Below are 8,317 nucleotides of genomic sequence, written 5' to 3'. Positions count from 1 at the left end.
TGCTCCGCTCCTGACTTCGCTGTTTGTGCATACCTACATGAAACAAATTCTGTTTGGCCTTACAAAATTGCACCGGTTGAAGCAAAGAAAACTCGGGGCATTTGGCCGAAATAACAGATCCCGGTTCACCTCTATCGGGGATGTACAGCCAGATCCTCACAGCCAGCGGGCGAGCAGGATATGAAAGGAAATTCTACCGACGAGAAAAGAAGCAATTCCGGAATGAGCAAACGAACCAAAACAGGAAGTCATTTCTTTTGGGGCTCCATTTTTTGTTTTCATTCAATTTGTTTTTCTTCCACCAGAGTCCCATACATTTTGCATGGAAAGAGAATTTGTTGCTCCCGGGATGCTTCGCGCTGGTCTGTGTTTTTTTGTGGGCAGCAAGTAACTTGGATTCGTTTTTCAAAGTCGACAGAATACTTACCATGTTTTTCCACCCTCAAGCTAGCATTTTGAATTATTCGAACTTATTTTGAATTGGGGACATCTGGTTATTGGTCAATGCTTATTTTTTCTCCTCTATAACCGAGCCCGAACAGTCACATTAAATCACAACAAAATCACTAACATTATGACTGTCCTCGAATATGTTCAACAAGACTGATCTGTCAAATCACATTAATTAAAATATGCCGAGAACGACTCAATATTAGCTGTGGACACCCAAATTTTCAAAATATTCTCAATGATAGACGTGTGTTAGTGTAACGCAATTTTCTGCCAAAATATGCATGGTCGACGTAAGCCCCAACTGTGTTTCTCAACTGAATTAAAATAATTAAAATCACTAAACCCCTCCGGTTTACTTTTGACCGTTTATATTCATTAAACAGAGACAGATTATTCTAAATGGATTGCCCACAGTCAGCTAATAAATAAGAAAAAAGCGTTCTCCATCACTGACTAGTGTTGGTGCTTACGTCAACCATGCATATTTTGGCAGTGCTTGACAGCAGTACCCTGTTTGAGGATTCTAATCAATGCAACCCAATCCTGCTGGTTGGCAGACCGCTTCATTAAGTTGGCGCATTGCATTTGCTGTCTGTGCAAGCTTGTCGAAGCGTGTGATCACCCACGTGCTCATCCTCTCATCCGCTCGATGCAGCTGTCCTACGTGTGGAGGACACGATTAAAATTTAAACCTGCAAGACGAAAGAAGACACCGAAACTTTATCTTCCCATCCAAATGTGCGGGGGTTCGGTATTCTCGCGCCGTGGTTTGCAACGGTGCAAAATAGAACTCTTTGAAACAAAGTTTCTCGCTTCCTTGCCGCGATGCACTTTCCCTCTATTCGATGGTCGCAAGTGTGGTGGGGGTGGGACAATACAAATACGCTGGTTCACGCTTATCATGTTGCTTACGATAGCATGGAAAAGAACAAAACCTCGAACACTATCGTTTCGCTAGTTCTGCCAAAACAAATGAGAAAATTAAGCGTCCAAAGGACAGGGCTGCCAGATCGGGAGCTGCTACCAAACCAGCATGCAGGTGGCAACCAGCGCGGGACAGTAGATGATGAAGTTCAGGTGAAGTTACCGTAGCAAATATGTTCATTTATTTTATTTTTCCTTGCACGAGGGGGAAGCAAAGAGAGCAACGGGATCAAACTTTATGCCGCTCGCTGTGTGCTTAAGCAAAGTTTCGTCTTTTAGTGTAGTTTCCCTTATTTAATTTTCTGCTCTCTGCTGCCGCTAATGCAGGTGATGTTCGTAATTATGTCACGTAGGAGAAAGTTTTTATTCCTCTTCCTTGTGGTCGAAAAACATTCCACATTCAGCTGGACTATCGAGCTGTGAGCGGAAGGCGGAAGGCGAGCTTTGAAGTTAAAGAAGATCTAGTCTGAGCCAAAAACATTTTTTTTGAAAAAGGGGCAGTAAATTCTGTAAGTAATTATAGATTTTTTTTTGTTCCAAGTATAACAATTTTTGTTACTGAATGTGATATGATGAATCAGTGTCATAGACAGACTTCGTACTCGTTAACCCCTACTTCGCATGTCCCGTTGCGAATTACAAAGCGCAAACGAATTCCTCCCACACAACAGACATTATTTATTCGTACAAAATCATCCGATGCTTCACAAACAGGGCACACGACAAAGCGAAAGCAAATGTCTTAATTAGTTCAAATAAGTTCTTTCCCCGAAGCTGCTGATTGATGGAAGCTAGCTGTGCTAACTGAGCGAAGGCTCCGAGCGCACATCGCTTCTCGGAATCCGAGCTGGCTGTAACCAAAATATTACATGCAAATTACTTGTTTCGCCAAGCGATGATCCTAACAAGCAGCTAATTCCAACGGTGGCGTTGCTAATTTCCAAGAAATCTAGGAATCCAGGAACAACGGCAAGAAGTGGGTGGGGTCGATCTGTTAGCGCTGAGGCATTATCTCCGGTCGAAGCCAACGCACACACACACACACACAGGAATGTTCGAGCGATTTGGCGTCTGTTCCGATTTTGAGTGAGCTTTCGATAAATTAGGCCGGGTTCATTATGGACGAGTTATTTCTGGCACGAAGCAGAGAGTAAATTTTCTGCTGCGTGTTTTGTGGAAAACACGTCCAAAGCCGGGGTGGATGGCGTCAAATTTGCGGCTTCGTAATTTAGAGACGACTCGCCCGAGAATGTGGAATTAATTTCGGAAGAGTTAATCTACTAGCAAATTAAAATCGGATGGAGCTGTGGGATCCAATTTTACGCCGTTAACCAGATGTGGCTGCGTGTATGTCGAGAATTTTGATTAGATTTAATTTCATGCATTGTTTCTATTGATAAAGCAAAACAAAAATCATTGATTTCAATTACTCTTGGCTCAAATGGATTATTTTATAAAGCCACTATACTAAACACGACGATAAATGGAGGTCGTTATAATAATTAATTGCGCAGAAATGATCCCATCAAATGATTATAGCACCTCTGTTCGTTCCGCGTCGTATCGCAGCGGATCGTTGTATCATACTTTCATCCCTTGCACTGATAACGCTGGTCATGTGTTTCCTGAAACAGACTGCTAATTTTTGTCAATAAATTACTAGCCACACAGACTGCCGCGTAGAGCCACATAAACCAACCCTCAACGACATCACAATGAGCACAGATACCATAGGATATAGTGAATCGTGTTTAGTTACTAATATTTCAGTTTAGTAGCATCATTCTATTTTCATTTGTTCGCCCCATTCCGTAGATGCTTCCAGTTCGGTGTTTAGTTATGCTTGTTTCCATGTTTTCGATTTCAGTTATCCAACTTGGATGATCACATGTCAGTAGACCAACTTGGATGATCACCATCTGGACGGAGTTGAAAATTAGGAAACCAATATATTCCTCGGACTATCCATTCGGTAAAAACAAAATAGAGATGATTACTTCTGGTCTGTACGAGTATTTTAGATTTTTGTGTAGTTTTCGAGTCACCAAACATCATACGCAAAAGTGTGCCGAGAATAATCCATGAATTTGAAACTTTTATGATTTGTGAAACTCAAAAGCTCCTTCTGAAGACCAAATATTCTGAGAGATTTGATTTTTACACGACATAATCCAGCATTGGTTCGAAAGTGGATTCCAATTCAATCTTCTTGCGATGTTTCGGTGTTGGATATACTTTCCTAAATCAAATTTAACTGTATGACAAAATTCACATACCGCTATTGGCTAACAACACTTATGAATCACATGAAAATCAGGACAAATGCTATAATATGAAAAATAAATCAGGACGCCCCAAAATAAAAAAAAAATCAAAATATGTCCAAATGGTATCCATGCTCAAATAAATTAAATGTTAGACATGCTCAAATAAATGAAAAGTGATAGGCTCTCATGGAGCAGAAAGACGATTCCCGCATATGTGAAGATGGAAGTCAAAACTTTAGAGATTTTTTTTTTTGTAAATAGACGGGTATTTTGCTACACTATTCAGATTATCAACTGAGTTTAACATTGGAAAATATTTCAATCAAACCCAGCTTATTTCTTTCCCATTTTGTTCTTCTTCTTTTTCATCTTCTATTGTTTCTTTTTTTTTATTTTTATTTTTATTCTTCTTCTTTTTCTTCCTACTTCTCCTCCTTTTTAAATTATTTCATTAGTAGATATTTATTTCTAACTAACAGACCCGGCAACGATATTTTCTGATAAGCATACTAGGGTGCCAATGAATGTATGGGAAAAAACGACCCTAACATTTCAAAAAGTTACCCTATGCAAAATGTTTACCACCTCGAAAAAACACCCTATGCCAAATATCAGCTCAATCGGACTTAAGGGAGAGTGGCGCAAAGCGGTCAAAGTTTGAGTTTTTTGAAAATCGAATAATCAGTGTCATCTAGTGTCATCTCGAAAAAATTTTTTTTATCAAAAATCGACACTCTCGACTTTTTCGGAGTACGAGTGCCCATAATAATAATTATTTCGATTTTTCATTCGCAACTTGTTGATTTGCACGATAATATACACTATGCAAAATATTAGCTCATTAGAACTTCATTTATTAGTGTTGCAGACGTTAAAATTTGAGTTTTTTGAAAACCGAAAAATCACCGGAAATAGGGGTTTTCAAAAAAAATTTTTGATGCCAAATGTCTTAAAATTGCATGACACATCGAGATTTACTGTTATCCCAAAAATTTTTTTTTTACTTTTTAGACGGAAAAACGACCAAGCGCAAAAAAAAATTTTTTTACAAATTTTTTTTTCGAGATAAAGCTTAACGAGTCTTAACTTAATCTTGACGAGTAATGCAATTTTAAGACATTTGGCACTAACAATTTTTTTTAAAACCCCGATTTTCGGTGATCTTTCGTTTTTCAAAAAAACTCTAATTTTTACGTCTGTGACACTAATAAATGAAGTTCGAATGAGCTAATATTTTGCAAAAGGTATATTATCGTGCAAATCAACATTTCGCATCATGTTCCGAATGAAACATCGAGATAACTTTTTTTATTGGTACCCAAAACCATACGTTTCGTATTCCGTATTTCGAGGTGGTGAGCATTTTTATGAGGTATCTGTTTAAAATTAGAGATGACCATTTTCATTGACACCCTAATACATACATTCGAAAATTTACATTTTCTTACTTAGCACGATCTTGAGTTGAATCCCAGAGCTATTCATTAAATAATGTTATTATTGGTCGTTATACATTTTTCGCTTTCTATAAATGTTTCTAATACTTCTAACGAAACTGGTCATGATATTATCAAATTATTATCAGACACAGTTCTCGTTCAAGATTCTTCAACGAATTGTAGAAAAAACATGCCTCTTCATCACATGGAATACATCTTTTATGGGGGAAAGTGAATTTTCATTCATATTTATTTTTTTCAAAGAGCGTTATTGCACCTCAGAATTCGTCACCATTCACGCTTCACACAAACGAAGACTGAAAATCGATTTGGCTAGCGCACACATCGAAATGGACTGACAGCGCTAATCACGATGTACCGTTTTGACTGAAATTCCGAAGACTGAAACTAACACACGAACATTTTAAAAACTGTATGAGCATCAAAGTTATAAATAATTGAATGATGGAAACCCCCATATTCATGAGAGTATATCCTTCCGTATAACAACGTTTATAAGTATCAAAACACGTTGATGTTCAGTAAATTTAGTTTTTAAAATGAAGTCTTCGAATTTGAGTCAGGAATTAAGTTTTCGGAATTTGATACAGAACGGTATTTGTAAAACATGGAAATTAAATTTTCCGACCTTCCTTCAGAGTTTCTGATTTTTTTTTTCATTTTTTCTCACCATAACATTGATCTACGGGCAGAGAAGAATACAATAAAATTAAGATGGCTCAAATCGGACGATTGATTTCTCGGGTTTAACGCTTAGCAACACATTTGGCCTTCTATTTTCATATATATAGAATATAGATATCGGTATATAACACACGCGAAGTTATTTTGGATAATAAACCTAAATACAGACAGTGCAAACATGAGAAACATTCCGAGAAACATTCTTTGGCGGAAAATCGCCCGTCAAGAAAGGAAATCGATATCTAAATTCCTAGAAAATTCCTAGAGCGTAAATTGCAAATTATCAAAAATGCAGTGCGAAATTTACATATCCATTTGAAAACTTCCGAGTTAGCATTCAGCTTAAATATAATTATAATGAAGGTATCCAGGGCACGACCGCATTGTTGTCTTTGGACTACGGAATTATTATACTCAATTCGCTTGATTATCACTTTGGATATTATTTTAGAACTGAGCTGACATCGTCCAAAATTGATTTCTTGACTTGACTACGGGTAACAGGGTTATGTGGAAGGTAAAATGGAAACCTAAACACTAAACATGTGGGAAATAATGATATATTATGAACGTTATCAAACGATTTTATGTAATTTAGTTATAAACTCGACATTTTCTTAATAGATTACGAAGATACGATTATCACAACAAGGAAATTTATATATATTTTTAGATAAACATTGTATAATATAATTGTAAAATGTCAAGCATTATCTAAACGGATGAATCCATTGGCGCATTTCAAGGCCACCGAACCATTCACTGAAAAGTTATTTCAATACTGGCCCATGGTTCGGTTCGATGCATTCTAAAGTAATATCCAAAATAATAAAAGGTTAACTGATGTTTGTTTGATGGGAGAAGGCTTGTGTGAATTAAGAAGTGTTTTTGGACTTACTATTCGATCTATCATTTAATTTTCACGAATGCATGCATTGTTTACGGATTAAAGTGCTGTCAAAGTACAACACATTGCAAGCCGGGTAGGAAGAATAAATTTCATAATAGTGAGAACTGTGTTCATTGATTGAAAATTCGTTCCACTGCGATTGATATAGTTGCCGCCAACTATCGATTCCGGATTTTCTGTTGCCGTTCTGCGAAGGTGCTGCATGATATAATTAGTGAATTATTTCTTTGCAAATTATGGTTTTAAGAGTGTAAGTTTTCTAAGTTTCCTAACAGATACCGGAAAACTACTTAGATATTCGATAAGTAATTTAATCCAACACCCTTTGGTGTAATCATACGTCTCTCAGGTTATGTCATAGGTATTATCCCACGTCTTTTTTTGTTGAAATATGATCTTGTAGAAGTCATTTTCCCCAGTGGAATTCGTTTGCTGTTACATACTACGAATCATAACACAAACGAGAACGAAATAACTCCGCTTCGGTTAGCACTTCATGACACACAAGCATGCGAACCAACATCACGAACGTCATGATCGCTTTCGATGTTGCTAGTTTATATTCTTATTTGGCTCTCATTCGCAACATATCGAAGCTTATGTGTGTGGTTCAAAGCTGTATACAATCGATGAACGTGCTGTCCGTTGTTAGGTTCATCCCACATATGCAATCATCAGGCTTTTTTCCTCGCTTCGTTCATTCACTTCATCCACTCATTTTTAGTTATACATGCGTGAATAGTAAGTAGTATAACACATTCTGGTTCATTTGATGTTGTCTTCTTTCTTCTTTCTTCTTTCTTCTTTCTTCTTTCTTCTTTCTTCTTTCTTCTTTCTTCTTTCTTCTTTCTTCTTAAGTAATTTTAGTGATTTTTAATGTGTAATTATTCATTTTATCCCAAAAATTCAGTTCAATTAAATGAAAGCTCTCAAATAACTATACAATTTGTTCTTTGACATCCAACTTCTAACTTTTTTAATTTCGCTGCAATATCGATATAAACAATTCCTGGTGAAAATTCAAGCAAGATCCTCAAAAATCGAGATTTTTGCCCCCTGTACTTATAATAGCCACTTAAATTTCACCTTAACGCTGAAAGGTTACATTTTTTTTGCGAAATAAGTATTTGAATGATAAAATTTTTTTTTTCAAACTGTATATAATCGAGTCCAAAATTGTATATAATCGAATAACATATAATCGAGTCTGTATATAATCGAGTGCTCCCGTGGTCGAGTGGCTAGCGTCACACATTATCATGCCGGGGTTCGGGTTCGTCAAAGAAATTCTCTCAGACTTGCACTGTGGTCACGCATATTCTACAGCTTGTCACTCAGAATTCAAGGCGTGTTATTTGGCATAGAAATCTCAACTCAATACTAATAAAAATGACGAAAGTAATACTACGCTGAGACGGCGAAGTTAGAGCAAGAAGATACAATCGAGTCCGACCTGTAATTCCAAAATTTCAAATTATTAGAAAATTGTACCGCAAAACCCTCTAAAATTCTAGAAAAACGCATCAAAAACAGGTACATTCAAATGAAAATTATGTATTAATGGATCTAAAAATAAATAAAATTCCAAATTGCCGAAATACCAAAAAAAACTATGGATG

The sequence above is a fragment of the Toxorhynchites rutilus genome, chromosome 1 (assembly GCF_029784135.1).
Source record: "Toxorhynchites rutilus septentrionalis strain SRP chromosome 1, ASM2978413v1, whole genome shotgun sequence".
Lineage (NCBI taxonomy): Eukaryota > Metazoa > Arthropoda > Insecta > Diptera > Culicidae > Toxorhynchites > Toxorhynchites rutilus.
The sequence above is the reverse complement of the archived record's forward strand: the minus strand, read 5'-3'. Positions refer to the sequence as shown.